We start from the raw sequence: 19,762 nt of genomic DNA, 5'->3' as shown, positions 1-19,762 counted from the left end.
TTTTACTGTGTTCACCTGCGGGGTTAGGTCATGTGGTATTTTTATAAAGCAGGTTGTTATGGACACTGCGATACCTAATATGTCAACATTTTTACATTTAAGGGTACTTTCACACTTGCGGCAGAGGATTCCGGCAGGCAGTTCCGTCGCCGGAACTGCCTGCCGGATTCGGCAATCCGGACGCAAACGGATGAATTTGTCAGACTGATCTGGATGCGGATCCGTCTGACAAATGCATTGCAATACTGGATCCATCTCTCCGGTGTCATCCGGAAAAACGCATCCGGTATTAATTTTTTTTGCATTTTTAAAGGTCTTCACATGCGCAGACCTGAAAGCCGGATCCGTTTTGTCGGAACACTTAATGCCGGATTCGGCACTAATACACTTCAATGTAAATTAATGCCGGATTTATCAGTTTTTTGCCGTATTGAGCTCCTGTGAAGGTGACGGTTAGATTGGTACTATTTTGGGGGGCCTTTTTGATCGCTTGGTGTTGCACTTTTAGTGATGTAAGGTAACAAAAAACTTTTTTTTTTAGCACAAATTTTATTTTTTTATTTTTTGTGGTGTTTACCTGAGGGGTTAGATCATGTGATATTTTTATATAGCCATTCGTTACGGATGCGTAGATACCAAATATGTCTGTTTTTCTATTTTGTTTAAAAAAAATTATACAATTTTATGTGTTTTATTTTGGGAAAGGGGCATTTTTATTTTTTACTTAAAACTTTATTTATTATATTTCTTTTTTTTTGTCCCACTCTGGGATTTCAACTTCTGGGGTTCTAATCGCCTTTACAATGCATTACAAAACTTCTTTATTGTAATGCATTGGCTGTAAGTGTATTACTCACTGTAATACACTTACAGCTTCCTGCCTGTGATATCCTGGGGGCTGGATTTCACAGGCTCTCACGGAAGGCAACCACAATGCCTAAGGAAGGCATCGGGCTGCCTTCCCTGCCATCGAGTCCCCGTCAAAGCAGTGCGGGGACCCGATCGACACCCCGAACCCGGTAGGATACCGCACGCTGACCGCTGCAGTGCAAAGGTTAATGGGCCGACATCTGTGTTTTCACCGATGCCAGCGTATGCAGCAGGGACCCAGATGTCAGTGACTGCCGGGTCCGTGCCGCTGATCGGGTGTGTGCAGCTCCCGCACTCGCCCGCTCAGCCTGCTGTACATGTATGTCACTGGTCCTTAAGTGACGTCCAGCTGTGATGTACAGTGGATATAACAAGTCAGGATATAACAAGTTTGTTTTTCAATTGAGTTGTACAGTTTATAGGTCACATTAAAGGTAGAAAAAGTTCTGAAATGATTTATCTTTGTCTCATTTTTTTTACATCACAGAAACCTGACATTTTAACAGGGGTGTGTTGACTTTTTATATCCACTGTACATGTATGGCAAGGGTCCTTAAGGGGTTAAATTAAGCTTTTATGTTATCTATGTATAGTGTGGGTATTTTTTTATTACTTAAAAAAAAATCTATGTCACTATCTATATATTTTTTTTAAATCCTAAAATCTTTCGGTTTTCCCATTGGCCATTAGGTCTAAAATATGCTAAGACTTCCTGTTCTTGAAGAGAGTAGCCAGATGGGTCATAGACACAAGGGACAGGAGAGGACCTCAATGATTTCTATGGGAGAGACTTATAGGCATGGTCTGTGCCCAGTGCAGAGGTCAGGAGGGAGTAGATAAGCTGTGATATCACTTATTGTGAATGGTGGATCCTGTGTTATCCATACGGAGGTGATATCTGTCATTGTAATTTTGTCTGTGGTAATGAGATGGATACTGAAAGTTACCTGTACAGAACAGGAAGTCTCCATATATAGACTTGGTGTTCACCTGCGGGGTTAGGTCATGTGGTATTTTTATAAAGCAGGTTGTTATGGACACTGCGATACCTAATATGTCAACATTTTTACATTTAAGGGTACTTTCACACTTGCGGCAGAGGATTCCAGCAGGCAGTTCCGTCGCCGGAACTGCCTGCCGGATTCGGCAATGGGAGAGACTTATATAGACTTGGTGGCCTAGTGTGAAAACTGCAGGACATTGTGATTTTTTTTATTTATTTTAATATAGTGAAATGTAAAATAAAAACACAAATTACCCAAAAATATTTTTTTAAAATTCTTAAAAGGGTTTCCAAGACTTTAATACTGATGACCTATCCTCTGGAGAAGTCATCAGTATCTGATTATGGGAGGGTTCAACACCCGAGACCCCCATCGATCAGCTGTTTGAGAAAGCACCGCCGCTCCTGTGAGAGCCGCAGCCTTCCCCGTGCTCACTGTATATTGTTTAGCAGCTGTGCTTGGTAACACGTTCAGCCCATTCACTTCAATTGGGCTGAGCTGCACCTAGGCTACATAACCGATGAACATGTCGTCACTGGCCTTGGAAAAGCTGAGAGAAAGCTGCGGTACTACTACAAGCGCCACTGCCTTCTCAAACAGCTGCAAGTGATGGCCACAAGGAGAGAAAGGCGCTCATAGGGTGAGTATGTCAAATATATGGTGTCCTTCAAACACGGGTGAGTTAATTATGCTCACCTGTTTAGGTTGCACCAGTCTTGGGTGCAACTCCAATGAAGGCCAGCTGGAGAAATTACAGGTTACTGGTTGGCGCTGCCGATTCCATCCAAAGACTCTTTTGGCGGGGGCCAGACCACCGACCAGATAATCAATTATACTGGAGCTCCACTGGACTGTGAAAGTCAAGTGAGCGTGTGGACACAAGGCACAAGGTCACAACCAGGTGTTGAATATATAGTTAAGGTTTATTGGGAGACAACACATTTCGGGGTACTACGGACCCCTTCATCAAGTCTCATGCTTCTCCACTTTAACTCGGTGAAAGTGGTGGAGCAGGAGACTTGATAAAGGGGTCCATAGTACCCCGAAAAGCGTTGTCTTGCAATAAACCTTATCAATATATTCAACACCTGGTTGTGACCTTGATCCTTGTGTCCACACGCTCACTTGACTTTCACAGTCTAGTGGAGCTCCAGTACAATTTCTGAAACAGCTGATAAGTGGGTGTCCCAGATGTCAGAACCCGACCAATCAGTATTAAAGTCTCAGAAAACCACTTTAACATAAAAATGTGATTTAAACAATGGGTCATTTTTTTAATCACAAATCCCCTTAAGTAAGTGGTGATAATTAGTGTTGATCGAGCACCAAAGTGCTCCATCTCTCATCTGACTGAGAGCCAGTAAGCCTCAAAATTGCTTCACATCTATTGGATGACTTGGGTGGACCTGCGCACGTAGTTCAATATCAGGGTTACAAAAAGTTTTCTGATTGTCCTAAAATAATATTCAATAACCTTTCTATACAGTTTTGTCATGTAAAAACGAATTTGCATAAACATGGACATATGTGAAAGACATGCAAATGAGCAAAATCTACCTTGTTTTTCAGCTGAAAAACCATTTGCATTGAAAAATTCGCGATCTACACTACTTATGAACAGCACCATCTATTGGTTTCATAGTCTTTTAAAAAGACTATTAGTGTAGCCTTTTGCATGGAAAATTTGCGATAAAAATTCACAATCTACAAAAATCACGGCCAATTAGCGCATCTCGAATATATTGAAGCACTTGACTCTAACTTCATATAAAGCTATTCTAATGTTCTGCCATGCCAACCATTTTCTCCAGTCTCAGAAAACTTATACCAGCTTGAAAAATGTAGCCAAAGTGACCCAAGCCTGTATTTCACGTTATGAATTCGCATTACGTGATTTTTACATTGACGATTAATCGCATTCAGTTAAATAATCTCGAATTCTCAAAATTTGCGAATATCTGACGAATATTCTACAAAATATTCGCGAAATATTGTGAATTCGAATATAGCCCCTGCCGCTCATCCCTATTCAACTCATGAACAGCGCCATCTATTGGTTTTATAGTATAATGACAAGACTACTAGTCTTGCATAAGACTATGAAACCAATAGATGGCACTGTTCATGAGTAGTGTAAATCGCATATTTTCCATGCAACTGGTTTTTCAACTGAAAAACAAAGCAGATTCTGCTCATTTGCATGTCTTTCCCATATGCCCATGGTTATGCAAATTAGTTTTTACATGACAAAACTGTATAGAAAGGTTATTGAATATTATGTTAGGACAATCAGAAAACTTTTTGTCACCATAATGATTTTGATCTAGGTGCGCAGGTCCACCCAAGCAATCCAACAGATCTGAAGTAACTTTGAGGCTCACTGCTCTCAGTCAGCTGAGAGCTGTTTTTGGAATGTCTCATAGTGCAAAAGGCTGCCATTGTAAGGAATGCTGACTCAGCCTGTCATCTGTCTCATGGATAGATTGATGGCTTGCATACACCTGGCTTTTGGCATAAAGCCTTTGTTTGGTTGTCTATTGTATGTCAGATAATAGGAGTCCAAGACGCATCCAGCCATCCACTTAATGCTGGTTCCAAACCATTTTGATGGTGTTTCGATCAATTTCTAACCTTTTATTGTGAACCAGAGCAGGGGGTGTCTGGTTTGATGCTCGGGTCTACCATTGACTTTCATTGTATTAAATTGTATTCGAGCACCCACAGTATTCGGCCGAGCACTCCGATGTGCCGAGCATAGCGATGCTCAAGCCGAACAGCAGTACGGCTGAGCATGCTCGCTCAACACCAGTGATGATACATGATAGCAGTAAGAGTTAGAATACACAGGCCAGTTGATGTAGTTGTCTTGATTCCAATGTCAGACATACAAAAGGTCCACCCTCAAGCTATACTATATGTCTACTTTTAAGTTAATTAGACCTTTAGTAGGTTATTTGTGCATCAACCTATAAGAACTAGACACTGATGACAAATGACTAGGTCCAAATCAGCTCCAATGGGTTTGCCTACTTTTAGTTTTGTTATGATGCCAGATTCTGGCCCAACCGAAGGAGTCTCTGACAATCTAGTAGGCCATTACAGTCCTGTTCAATTTCAATTAGGTCACTAATTCCAAGATGCTGTATGGGTGTCCCATTATTACATTAGATTACACATGTTTCTTCAGTCATTTTAAAGGGATTGTGGAGGCCTACTCTCCAATTCGATCTTACATCAAGAGATACTGCTGCACCCCAAGCAGTAAAAGTTGCTGAGGTAATCATCTGGGGCAAAGTTAGGCATCATGCATTATGATACTTCCTGGGCATCAAACAGTGGCGTAACTAGAAATGAATAGGCCCCACAGCAAATTTTTAAATGGGGCCTCCCACAGCAACTTCTTCACAAACCTCTCCTCCTGTGCAACCCCCACTCCTGTGGCTGGTCAAGATCACTTTCTTAGACTAGGCTTGGCAGCCGATCCATCCATTTCCTACAGTGTCTCTGTATATAATGTTATTGTATAATACTGTTGAGGGGGCCCAGACAATAAAATATTTTAGTCCTCCTCCTGGGTGGGCCCCTTCTGAGTTTGGGCCCCAAATGGTTACATTACCAAATGGTTACATTAAGATCTCTCCCCCCTGTTGTGTACAGTAGTGCCTTTCTATGCCGATGTCAGATTGGGCTAGAGGGAGGGACATGGAATTCTCTACCCATTGTTTTAATAAAGCTAATTGTTACAGTGGTGGCTGTGAGCCACTGTTGTTTCTCTTGCACTTACCAAGGCGGGCTGTTCTTCCCTGAGAGGTCCTAACCGCCGGGTGTGCTGTGTTCCCTCTGACAGCTTGCTTGCCAGCTAGGCCTTGCGCTCCCTCTGGCTCTTAAATGGTCAGCACAAATGCACAACCTGCATGACGAGGCATCTAAGTGCAAAGCACGAGCTGCAGTGGAGTAGTCACCTCAAAAACAAGGAAAGGTCTCTGGCTCCTCCTGCTTCCTCTTCTGCTGCAGTCTCGGCCTCTTCATCCACCTCTGGAGTGACAGTGCCACCTGCCACCCCACAAACAGAGGATCTGCCAGAAACACCACCACCTGGGTCACTAAGCACCTCCACAATGTCCCACGGAAGCGTTCAGCTCTCCATCTCCCAAAAACTGGAGCGGAAGAGGAAGTACCCCCCTACCCACCTGCGATCCCTGGCCCTGAATGCCAGCATTTTAAAATGACTGTGCTTTGAAATGCTGTCATTACGTCTGGTGGAGACAGAGAGTTTTAAAAGCCTTATGGCAGGGGCTGTCACACAGTTCGTCGTGCCCAGCCACCAGTACTTTTCCATGCAAACCATCCCTTCCCTGCACAACCAAGTGGGGGACAAAAATCAGTTGTGCACTAACTACGGATAGGTGGACCAGTAAGCACGGTCAGGGACGTTATATCTCCCTAACAGAACACTGGGTAAATGCAGTTGCGACTTGGCCTGAGAGGGATAGCAGTTTGGCACATGTCATTCCACCACCGAGGATTGCAGGGCGCGTCAGTTTGCCTCCTGTTGCTTCCTCCTCCTACTCCGCTTCCTCATCCTCTACCGGCTCCTCATCCGGTCAGCGTAACACCTTCACCACCAACTTCAGCACAGACAGGGGTAAACAACAGCAGGCAGTTTTAAAACTTATCTGTTTGGGGGACAAACCCCACACCATGCAGGAGCTGTGGACGGGCCTTGAACAACAGACCGATGAGTGGTTGGTGCCAGTGAGCCTCAAGCCCGGCCTGGTGGTGTGCGATAATGGGCGAAATCTCGTAGCAGCTCTGGGACTAGCCGGTTTGACACACTTACCTTGCCTGGCGCATGTGCTGAATTTGGTGGTGCAGAGGTTCCTTAAAAATTACCCCGATATGTCAGAGCTTCTGCAGAAAGTGCGAGCCGTCTGTGCGCGCTTTCGGTGTTCTCACCCTGGTGCTGCTTGCCTGTCAGCGCTGCAGCGTAACTTAGGCCTTCCACCTCATATGCGACGTGCTCACAAGGTGGAACTCCACCTTGCACATGCTGGCCAGACTGTGCGAGCAGCAGCAGGCGATAGTGGAGTTTCAGCTGCAGCACACACGGGTGAGTCGCTCTGCGGAACAGCACCACTTCACCACCAGTGACTGTGCCTCCATGCGAGACCTGTGCGCCTTTTTGCGCTGTTTCGAGTACTCCACCAACATGGCCAGTGCCGATAACGCTGTTCTCAGTGTTACTATCCTACTTCTATACCTCCTTGTAAAAAATGCTTCAGGCGATGATGGAAGAGGATGTTTCACAGGAGGAGGAGGAGGAGGAGGAAGAGGGATCATTTCATAGTGTTTCCGGCCAGTAATTCACAAGTGTCTCCGAGGGTGGATTCCTGCACCCACAAACGCCAGGTACACAATTGTCCAGCCAGGGCACAGTTCTGGAGGTTGATGAGGTGGAGGATGCGGAGGAGAAGATGGAGGAGGAACTGTGTTCACAGCAGGGTGGCACCCAGACCAACTCATGGCCAACACTGGTGCGTGGTTGGGGGGATAGAGAGGACACAGACGATACATCTCCCAGAGAGGACAGCTTGTCGTTGCCTCTGGTCAGCCTGGCACACATGAGCGATTACATGCTGCAGTGTCTCCGCAACGACCGCAGAGTTGCCCACATTCTAACTTGTGCTGATTACTGGGTGGCCACACTGCTAGATCTTCATTACAAGGACAACTTACCGTCCTTAATTCCGTCACTAGAGCGTGATCGTAAGATGTGCGAGTACAAGCGCACACTGGTTGACGCGCTGCTGGTGGCATTCCCACCTGACAGCGGGGGCACAGTGGAAGCACAAGGCGAAGGCAGAGGACGAGGAAGAGGTCTCTAACTCAGCTGGGGCATCACCAGCACCTCAGAAGGCAGGGTTAGCATGGCCAAAATGTGGAAAAGCTTTGTCAGCATGCCACAACAACCAGCACCACCAGCTGATATGGAACGTCTTAGCAGGAGGCAGCATTTCAGCAACATGGTGGAGCAGTATGTGTGCACACGCCTACACGTTCTGAATGACGGGTCTGCCCCCTTAACTTCTGGGTCTCCAAATTGGGCACATGGCCTGAGCTTGCCCTTTACACCTTGAAGGTGCTGGCCTTCCCTGCAGCCAGTGTATTATCTGAACGTGTGTTTAGCACGGTAGGGGCGTTATCACAGACAAGCGCAGCCGCCTGTCCACAGCCAATGTGGACAAGCTCACTTTAATTAAAATGAACTAGGCATGGATCCCACAGGACTTGTCCGTACCTTGTGTAGAATAGACATGTATACTGGCCTTACCCAGCCATTGTTATACTACAGCACAATTGCTCATTGTTGTATTTTTTATGTTTCCCACTCCTTTGGAGTGTACCCTAATAAAAATAAAAATAAAGAAATGAAAACCAAAAACCAATGTTGGCTACCTCGTCCTCCTCCACCGTCGCTTCCAACTACACTGCTACTTCCACCGCCTCCTCAACCACTTTCTCCATATAGACCTCCACCTCATACATCAAGATTATTATTTTTTATTTGTACATATTTTATTTTATGTCATTTGACTAATTTGTCTGTTACATTTTCGGGTGAAATTCACAAATTTTTGGCTGTGATATACCCCTGCTCTACCTAGTAGACAGGTAAACAATTTTCACTAATTTGTCTGTTGCATTTTTAGGTAAAATTCACAAATTTTTGGCTGTGATATACCCCTGCTGTACTTAGTAGACAGGTTAATAAATTTCACTAATTTTTCTGTTACATAGTTGGGTGACATTCACCAATTTTTTGCTGTGATATACCCCTGCTCTACCTAGTAGACAGGTTAATAAATTTCACTAATTTTTCTGTTACATTGTCGCGTGATATTTTACAATTTTTACTGTGAATAAACCCCTGCTCTGCATAGGTGACAGGAACCGAAATGTTTAAAAATCATCTGTTCCATTGGTGGGTGACTGCAAAAGAAGTTTGAAGAAAATCCAGCTCCACTTTAGTAAAGGAATGTAAATTTATTTTGCTTGCGGTAAAATCTCATCCATCAGTTTACAAAATATTTGTCTCTGGTAGCCCGAAACGCGTAGACAAGACTGCTATTTTTGCAAACTGATGGATGAGATTTTACCGCAAGCAAAATATATTTACATTCCTTTACTAAAGTGGAGCTGGATTTTCTTAAAACTTATTTTGCATTCAGTCACCTGTTACCTGACTCGGGTTATCCGTGCTCACAGCTGAAGGAGGGGCAGGTGAGAGCTGCTGAACTTTCTTTCCTTCTTATATATTGGTGGGTGACTAACTTATTTCTGGTGATGAAAAACCCCTGCTCTGCATAGGTGACAGGAAATTAAATTTATAAATTTCGTCTTTAATTGGCCCTTTCATTTGATCCTTCCACTTTAATAACTTGTCCCACATTTCAGCTTGATCACATTGCAGCCATTGACCTCCCTTGGATGTGGTCTCCCTTTCTCATGCTCCCTCTCCGGCGTGGATCCCTGATTCGCTGCTAACCGCGATCAACATGGTAGGCGCAGAAAAGAACATCGAAAGTTGATAAAGAAGATATCCAATTGGATCGTGGACATCACGGGGACGTGCAACATGGTGGAGCAGTATGTGTGCACAAACCTACACGTACTGACTGATGGGTCTGCCCCCTTCAACATCTGGGTCTCCAAACTGGGCAAATGGCCTGAGCTTGCCCTTTACGCCTTGGAGGTGCTGGCATGCCCTGCAGCCATATTGTCTGAACGTTTGTTTAGCATGGCAGGAGGAGGTTATCACAGGTTATATTTCCCAATGTTTTGGTGTGTACCCTAATTTAAACAAAAATAAATAAAAAATAAAACCACCACATCCACCGCCTCCTCAACCCCCTACTCCATATGGACCTCGTCCTCCTAGATCAAGATTATAATTATTTTATTTTACGTATTTTATGTTATTTTAAGTCATTTCCCTAGCCACATTTGCCATGCTCTTAACCACATTTTGCTGCCATTTGCAGCCCTCTAGCCCTTTTCATGACTTTTTTACAGACATTTTAGTGCTCAACAGTTCGGGTCCCCATTGACTTCAACTTGACGTCGGGGTCAAGTTCGGGTCCCGAACTCTAACTTTTTTGTCAAGTTCGGCCGAACCGGTCAAACCCGAACATCCAGGTGTCTGATCAACTCTACTGTTTACCTATATTTGACCCTTTGCTGCCTGCATCCAGCATCATTGGCAATACTGGTACATAATGAGATTTTTATCCAGCATACGCTCCACAAGAACATACATATTTTATTCTAAGTACAGCTGTTGTGCAATGAGTAGATGAAAAAGTTCAAGGCAGAAACATGTGGCTTATCTTTCATTTCCAGATGACTGATAGCAAACAAAACTTTGCACGTTAATATGAATAAAATGCATTTGTTCTTGAATGTGACCTCTGTGATTTCATTTTCCCACGAAATCTATTTATATTTTTAAACGCACATTTTATTGAAAAGTACAAAAGTTCTTTTCACAGTACAAAGCATTCTACATTAGAGTCATACACGGCCTTCTAATCTGAGTTTTATTGTTACAGTACATTTTTAGCATTCGTTTCAGCACATGTAGAGGAAAATAAGTTATTGCTATTACTAAAGATGAGTAAATTTATTTAAATTCATTTCAGGTCCGATTCTAATAAAATGGGAGATGGATCAGATTCAGGTACGAATAAGTTGGACCCCAATAAAAAGTGCTCAGATTAACCTGAAAAGTTGTGTATGAGGCTGGGGCGGACTGGGAAATTACAGTGGCCCTGGAAAAATAAATAAAAGTGGCCCCATGTTGTAGGCAGGTTCAAGTTGACAGAAGGTGAGGCATCACAAGTAGGCAGGAGCAAAAGTTTTAGGCGGAGCCAGAAATATCTTAGTGCAGCACAAAATACTGCAATGCAGAACCAAGTACTACAGGGCAGCACAAAATACTGCCACGGTAAACCAAATACCACAGAGCAGTACAAAATACTGCTGCTACCAATTCAACTGTATCATAGCTCTGAGGATGGCGATGGCAGAGTTGAATTCAGAAGGACACCTGTCGCCAAGGCCAGATACTTAAGTACCTTATGCTCCTAACATTAATTAATGCTGAGATAATCTTCTGACAGGGTATATCTGATAATCAGATATACCCTGTCAGCGGCCATAAGGTGGCCCCCTGGGAAATTTCCCTCTAGGGTCTACGGCCAGTCCACCCCTGCTCTGAGGTCTCTTAGGAGTGTATGGCACCCCAACCCTTTAATTCCAGGACAACATCAGTAATGTCAAAATAACAGTGACATACATGGCTATTAGAGATGAGTGAATTGAAGCTGATGAAGTGGAATTCAATCCGAATTTCAGGAATTATTCGATTTGCACCAAATCCTAATTTATCCATGCTTTGTGGTAACTAGAAATTAGAAAAAAAGAAAAATTTTATAAAGGTGGTTCGCCGAATTTTTCGGGACAAATTTAGTTGGATCCGAATATATTTGCTGTGAATTACGTTAAAAAACTGCTTTTTCCTGGCTGCTGAGAGCCTTTATAGTGGTGTAGAACACTGTGCCTTGTAGTAACTTGCATAGGAAGTCTGCTTTGGTAGTGAAAAAATACTGTGAATCCATATGACATGTAGATGACAAGCGTCACACTTAGAATCACTTCACACTTCACTTATTAGGGCAGTGACGGAGCCAAAACTGACCAAATAACTCAAGTATGAACTCAGCCTTACTGGTCGATGTTAGCGTCAAGAGTAAACACACTACTTTTACACCGTCACCAGCTGATTCCACATAGATCTCTACAGAACCTGCTCTATTAAACGCTTATACAAGTAGAGCCCCCCGACAGAGTGGAGGTGTTGCAGTACGCAGCCATGCAGGGTGAGGCGAATGGAGAGGTCACAGGGGTAGTTACTAACCGAGGGTGTTTTTGGTACTTACAGTTTTTATATACCCTGGGCAGGCGTACAGCAGTGATGGAGAGGCTGGCACATGGATCCTCTGGTGCACTCTCTGTATATAGGGACCAGGCCGGGTGGTAGGTGAGGTGCCCTGGGTGTTGCAGGTTTTTAATGTGCCGGTGGCAAGATCCCTTTAAGTTCGTGACGCCAGTGCCGGTAACGGTGGCACACCGATTTATTGTAGTAATAATTAAGGAACACAAGTTGCAGTAAACCAGAACTTCCTTTTACTGAAACAGTTCAACTATTTACAGTCTGCAGTTGGTTCCACAAGTAAAAAAGTGACAGGCAGGATTTATATAAAACGGCAGGCACAATCTTTGCAAGATACTCAGAGGGCAAAAATACTTACAGATCAAGCTGCAATTTTCCTCAGATCCTGTCTGGCTTTCTCCAAGGCCCGTATGCCCTATTGCTGGCTTTATCCTTGGGTAGGGAAACCTTCCTCTGGTATATGTCTCCTTGCTGTAGAAATATCCTTCTGCCCTTCAGCTCTCTGTTTGGCTGGAAATAAACCTTGGCTCTGCACTGCACCTTTAAGACAACTTGGTTTTTCAGGAGGCAAACCCTTCTCCTGGTGGCAAGCTAGGAGCCTGGGCTATCTAGCTGCATGTCAGAAGCTGCTTCTCAGCTCTCCTCTGGCTGGAGTCCACACTGACTTCTGACTACACACACCTCCCCTGAACAGGACCTGACTATATATATTAGGGGTTCCCTAGCTCCCTCTACTGTCTAGGAGGAGGAACTACCCCTAACAGGCCTGGTACAAGAGATAACAGGGAAAATACAATGACCCTGTCCCACAGAAGGAGGGGAACAACGTTGCCCAATTGATCCTTGTGTAGTGCCCACATTTACCTAGTGGGACACTACAGTGTCAGCAGTAAATTTGTGTTGACATCATTGATTAATTTGCCATTCCTCTGATCCGTCAGAACAATAAACCACAAAAAACGTATCCTGTCTGTGGAGCATACGCCTTCACTCGGTCAGGATTTGCTCAATAATCCAGCAGTATTGCTAATGCCAAAAAAAAACAGGAGTGGATCTAAAACAGAGATGACATGTGAATTGAATATTTGCATGTCTTCTGTGCTTTTTACCCACTCCTGCTTTTGGCTACCAAATCCTAAGCCAATTCTGATGGGACCATACAGGCCTTACAGTTGCTACACAGACAGGATCCGTTGTGGGTCTTATTTTTCCTTCCTTCTGACAGATAAGAAGAAAGGTCAAATAAATCATGATGTCAGCTTGGCCAAAAGGCAAAATAGTGGCCTAGTCATTAAGTGGGGTGGGCGGGAACAGCATGAGAAGTCCACAGAGTGGACCTATGACATAGTGGTGAGGTAGAAGCAGCATGAGGAGACCATAGAATGGCCCAATGACAGAGCCTGGAGTTGGCGGCAGCATCAGGAGGCCACAGAGTGGCACAATGACAGAGTCTGGAGCTGGCAGCAGTATGAGGAGGCCACTGAGTGGCACAATAACCAAGTCTGGAGTTGTCAAACTTGGCAGCAGTATAGGGAGGCTACTGAGTGGTACAATGACCAAGTCTGGAGTTGGCAGCAGTATGAGGAGGTTACCGTGTTGCACAATGACAGAGCCTGGAGTTTGCAGCAGCATGAGGAGGCCACAGAGTGGCACACTGACAGCGTCTGGAGATGGCAGCAGCATGAGGAGGCCACTGAGTGGCACAATGACCAAGTCTGGAGTTGGCAGCAGCATGAAGAGACCACAGAGTGGCCCAATGACAGAGTCTGGAGGTGGCGGCAGCAGCAGCATCAGGAGGAGGCCACCGAGTGACACCAAGACACAGTCTGGAGTTTGCGGCAGCATGAGGAGGCCACAGAGTGGCAAAATGACTGAGTCTGGAGTTGGAAGCAGTATGAGGAGGCCACTGATTGGTATTATAACCAAGTGTGGCAATGGGAACATCAGGAGACAACAGAGTGGCAAGGTGACATAGTGTGGAGATGGCAGCAGCAGGAGGATACCACGGAGTGGCAAGTTGACCAAGTGGGGAGATGGCAGTAGCAGCAGCAGCAGCAACAGGATACCACAGAGTGGCAAAGTGACATAGTGTGGAGACGGCAGTAGCAGCATCAGGATACCACATATGGTGATGCTACATATGTTGATACAGGGCTGTGGTGCCAACGCTTGGCACCCTGGCCACGCTTCACCTTCTGCCTACATATTCTACATATGACCATGTTAACCTCCTCCGGCGGCTTAACAAAAAACTGTCACACCGCCGAGTAGGTGATTTTCCCCCCAACAGTTCATACTGACTGACTGCTACCGCCGCTGCTTCCGTGAATACCTGCACCACTACTTCCCGAGCAGGTAGGCTGCTGTGAAGCAGGTGGCCTACCCCGGGCACGTTTGGCTACCGACCTCCCACCCTGCTGACTCCCAGCCATGCTTTCAACACAAATAACCGCCAATGTGAACTGAAAATATATTTTTGTTTTTGTACGGAAATAGGCCACTAAATGCTTTCAACACATATAACCACTGACGTGAACTGAGAATATATTTTTCTTTTTGTACTGAAATACAAAATAACACATATAACCGCGGCACTGACTGACTCTCACAGCCACTGCTTCCGTGAACCCCTGCACCACTACTTCCCGGGCAGGTAGGTTTCTGCGAAGCAGGTGGTCTACTCTGGGCACGTTTGGCTCCCAACCTCCCACTACTGCCACTCTGCTGATTCCCAGCCATGCTTTCAACACATATAACCACCAACGTGAATGAGAATATATTTTTCTTTTTGTGCTGAAATACAAAATAGCACATATAGCTGCCGCACTAACTGACTGCTACTGCCGCTGCTTCCGTAAACTCCTGCTCCACTACTTCCTGGTCAGGTAGGCTGCTGCAAAGCAGGTGTTCTACTGCAGGCACGTTTGGCTCCAGACCTCCCACTGCTGCCACCCTGCTGACTCCCAGCCATGCTTTTAACACATAACCGCAAATGTGAACTGAGAATATATTTTTCTTTTTGTACTAAAATAGGCCACTAAACGCTTTTAAGACATATAACCGCCGACGTGAACTGAGAATATATTTTTCTTTTTGTACTGAAATAGGCCACTAAACACTTTCAAGACATACTGTATAACCGCCGACGTGAACTGAGAATATATTTTTCTTTTTGCACTGAAATAGGCCACTAAACGCTTTCAAAACATATAACCGCCGACGTGAACTGAGAATATATTTTTATTTTTGTACTGAAATAGGCCACTAAACACTTTCGCCACAAATAACTGCAGAAGTGAAATGTGTATATATTTTTATTTTTCCACAGATATAAGCCACTAAAAGCTTTTCAACATAGCACTTGCACCCCTAGAACAAGAACAAATTGCTGGAATGCCAGAGCTGTACACTATAATGGCTATTTAGATCCCCCAAAAATGTTTCCCTGCACTTATAAATCGTTTATTCTGGTTTTTTTTTTCACAATGAGGTTTTTCCTTTTGCTGTCCCTATCGTCTTCTCACGTCTGTCTTTGCAGTGAGAACACTGGAAAATGTCTGCCTCTAAGATGACTGCCGTATTTAAAGGGCTGTGACATCACAGGGCTGGCTGGCTGCTGATTGGCTGCATGCATGGCATGATGGGTCAGCCGGCATTCCCAGAGTTCCTTGCCCATGTCCTCACACGTGTAGCCGCCATTGTTTAGGAAAAAAATTGATTTTTTTTACCACGAAGTGCAAGGAAATTCGCATTTGATACGAATCAAATTTTTCCTAAAATTCAGATCGAATTCCACTTCATCAGATTCACCTGGAGGTTCCTTCCACACCCAGCTGAGCTGCTGGCCGGGCTTTTAAACCCCAGCCCAAAACCTGGCCTGGACGTGGGGAACAGCCACCCACCCTACTCTTTGGCTGCTCCCAATAAGAACCGGCCCAGATTGGCCCACACTAAGTAAAGCAGTGTCAGCGAGCACTAGCTGCCGCTGACACACAAAATTACAGATTTTTATCTCACCGAGGCCAGGAACCTCAGTGACACGTACCTTCCATCAATGATAGGGATAGGGAGAGCATGTTAAGGAGGAAAGAGTTAAAAATGGATCTTTACATTACAATCCCTACAACCCTAGGGACTTAATATTGAATTCAATGTAAACAGTGTAGACAGGTAGAATATTTTCATAGATTGTTGTCCAATTCAGTATATCATGTTTTTACTTGGTATTTTAAGGTATTGTTTTACACCCTTCTTTTTCACTTTAATTATCTGTCCCCTTTGGGGTACAGTTTTTGATGGTCACTAGCTCCATATTATACACTGATACTCATTGCTCTATCTATAGCCTCTTTTTTTTCCCTTAAGTTGATGTCTATTGACAATTAGATTGTTATTTGTCCACCGTGAGGTATGTAGGGATATAGCAATTATTTATGTCTGAACTTTGTTAAATAATCTATCCAACCTTCCATTTCATGATTAGATATGAGTGAGACACAATTTTGGTCCCCATATATGTACTAGGCATGATATACAACAGATATTTATAAAGCGGATTTACTTCCTTTATGCCCAGGTGGATCTAGGACCTTTCGCCGGTCAGATGTTAGCGCAACGGTTAGTTGGGCCGCCATCTGCAATTTTTCCCCGCTCACGCCAGGTCTAAAATCTTGGGCATGGTTAGGTTGAGTATGGGAATGGGCCAGCAGGCCCGTCTCATTCATCATTTTTTACGCCTGTTTCAGGTATAGAAAAAGGTCTAAATGTAAGACAGCGAGGAAGCTGTCTTACATTTAGAACTGGCGGAGGATCCGCCGTAGTTATATAGAGGCCAGCACATCTTCATAACTTCGGCCATCCACTGCCAGCTATAGGGCTTTATTAAGACCGGCGTCTAAAACGTCGGTCTTAATAAATGTGCCCCAAAGTTTTCTGGAGTAATGCTTACCATTATTTTAACTATAGCAAGGCTTTCTAGTGTAATTTTCGCCTTTTTTTCCTTTATAGCACTCCACTGTCTATAGAGAGATATAACTATATACTTTTATGAGTTTAGAAATAGGTCATCGGGATAGGTCATCAATATTAGATTGGCGGAGTTAGGAGTCCTGAGTTTGAAGAGGCAGCTATATGCTCACAACTTATCAAGCACATATGAAAAAAACTGTGTAGCAGCACAACGGAAAAACGATAAATACCGTCCCTTAATGTGGCGGTGCCAGCCGTGTTGGGAGTCAGTCCTGAACTCCCCCAGGTATAGATGCACTTGTAAAGAAAACCGCAGCACTCTACAGCCTTGAATTTCCAAAGGTTTATTCACCAGCAAAAATGTGACGTTTCGACCTGTCTGGTCTTTTTCCATGCCGTTATCAAATGGACTTCTCTGTGCTTAGTCTTGCAGCTCAGCCCCTTCACTTGAATGGGACTGAGCTGTGCCTAGGCCATGTGACCGATGAATGCCATTACACCGACCGGTGGTGCCGGGAGACAGGTGCACAGATAAAATTATGTACCATAGCATTTTTTAGAGGTATTGATGCTTCGGAAGGGTCCTGGCTCTCCTTAAAGAGCCCAGGTGTATATTGAATGCTCCATTGGAAAGAAAATATGCAAAGAGGTATCTTCCAGGGAAAGAGAACAATCTTGCGAGCGCCACCTTCTGGAAGTGGCTCCTTATGAATCAAAGTCTGACTTTTTAACGAGCCTCCGAACATGACAAAGGAAAATTCTAGCGGCTGTAAAGCTGGCTGAATAAAGACAGTTACATTAAACACAGAACATCAGGTTCCCAAAAGTGCTACTCAGTACAAAGTTTTTCTGCTTGCGCTTGCAAGTAAAAAACTTGTTGACCCAGATTTTAACATAGATGATGACGGATGTCTAAAAGCCAGAGAAGTCTATTTACTCAGACACTTCAGGTTCTGTGATGTTGAAAAAATGTCAGAAGAACAATGCCGTGTTCAGCATTCAAGCACAGATACAGACGTTACATTAATTATCTGTCATGCTTTTTCTCGGCATACTGTGTGAGTAATGCTTAAAGGTGTTATCCCATAATTAATGTAAAAAAGTGATCATAGATAATCTAGTAAATAATAACCTGGTGCAGAACAAAGCAAGAACCAGCCCTCAAACTCACATGGATCCAGACATCTCCCCATTCATTGCTCCTTGTTCTGCTAGATTTATTTCAAGCTGTGAGTTCAGGGCGCATGTCCTTTCGCAGAGGGCATATTCTGTCTGCTGCAGTCAGTGGCAGTTGAAGGATGGAACTGTGCATGTGCTTCCACCTCAGTGAGGAGGACAGAGAAATTAGAAAAATAGCTGAATGTACTGTATATATAGAGAGAGATAAGCAAATTTGTAAAAAACTAGATTCGGCCGGTTCGCCGAATAAAAAAAAAATTATTTGGTTCGATTTGAATTTATTCGCTGTGAATCGCGCTAAACAACGGCTATTTCATGGCTGCTGAGAGCTTTTATAGGGGTGTAGAACACTGTGCCTTGCAGTAACACGCATAGGGAGTCTGCTGTGATAGTGAAATAATACTGTGAGTCAGTATGACATGCAGATGACAGGCGTCGCTCTTAGAATCACTGCATACTTCACTTATTAGGGCAGCTACGGGGCCAAAACTGACCAAATAACTCAAGTATGAACTTAGCCTTACAGGTCAATGTTAGCGCCAAGAAGAAGCGCACTCCTTTTACACCGTCGTCAGCTGATTCCACATAGATGTCTACAGAACCTGTTCTATTAAAGGCTTATACAAGTAGAGACCCCCAACAGAGTGGAGAGGGTATCAGCAGTAAGTTTGTGTTGACGTCACTGATTATTTTGCCCTTCCTCTGATCCGCCAGAACAATAATCCCCAAAAAACGGATCCTGTCTGTGCATCCACCTTCACTCGGTCAGCATTTGGTCAATAATCCATCAGTATTGCTAATGCCCAAAAAATCTACTAAATAAATAAAAAGGAAATTAAAACACCCCAAAAAAATCTGTAATGTTCTAACTTCACATCAGCTAATAAGCCCTTTTTCTTTTCCACTTATACACGCCAAGAAGGGCTGTAATTTTCTCACTTCACCACACAATAGCAAATACTTTTTTTGTTCCACGAAAACATGCAAAAGAGGGCTTTAGAACATATAACTGCACCGCTCAACGGCAAATAGGCCCTTATTTTTTTCCACTGATACAGGCCACGGAAGGCTTTAGAACATATAACTGCACCGCTGAACGGCAAATATATTTTACTTTTGCCACTAATACACAACAAAAAGGGCTGCAATTTTAGCACTTTACCACACAGCAGCTAATAAGCTTTTTTTCCCATTAATACAAGCCAAAACATTATTTAGAACATATAACTGCACCGCACAATGGCAAATAAGACATGGAAATATTTCCTTGTAATAAACCCTGTTAATGCCTGTATCAAACAGCACTTGCACCCCAATAACAATAACGGTTTGCTGGAATTACAAAGCTGTATAATGGCAATTTGGATCCGCAGTCAGTGCAGCAAGGTGTAATAGGATTGTTCCTATTACCCAGGCTGTAACCTCCCCTACTGAACCCTGTTCAACATAAGTGCTGTGGAATAATTCCTCCCTATCCTTTCACTGCACCTAGAATAATCTTTCCCTGCACTTGTAAATATTTTTTTTAGCACAATGAAGTTTTTTCTACCACTGTCCCTAGCACCTGCGGACGTCTCTCCCTGCACTGGAAAATGGCAGAATCAAAGATGGCTGAAGGTATTTATAGGGCTGTGACATGACGGGACTGGATGGCTGCTGATTGGCTGCATGTATGGCATTATGGGTGATCTCGCCTTCCCAGAGGTCCTTGCTTCATGTCTTCACACAT

Source organism: Bufo gargarizans, chromosome 5 (genome assembly GCF_014858855.1).
Source record: "Bufo gargarizans isolate SCDJY-AF-19 chromosome 5, ASM1485885v1, whole genome shotgun sequence".
NCBI classification, from domain to species: Eukaryota; Metazoa; Chordata; class Amphibia; order Anura; family Bufonidae; genus Bufo; species Bufo gargarizans.
This window is presented reverse-complemented; position numbering follows the sequence as displayed.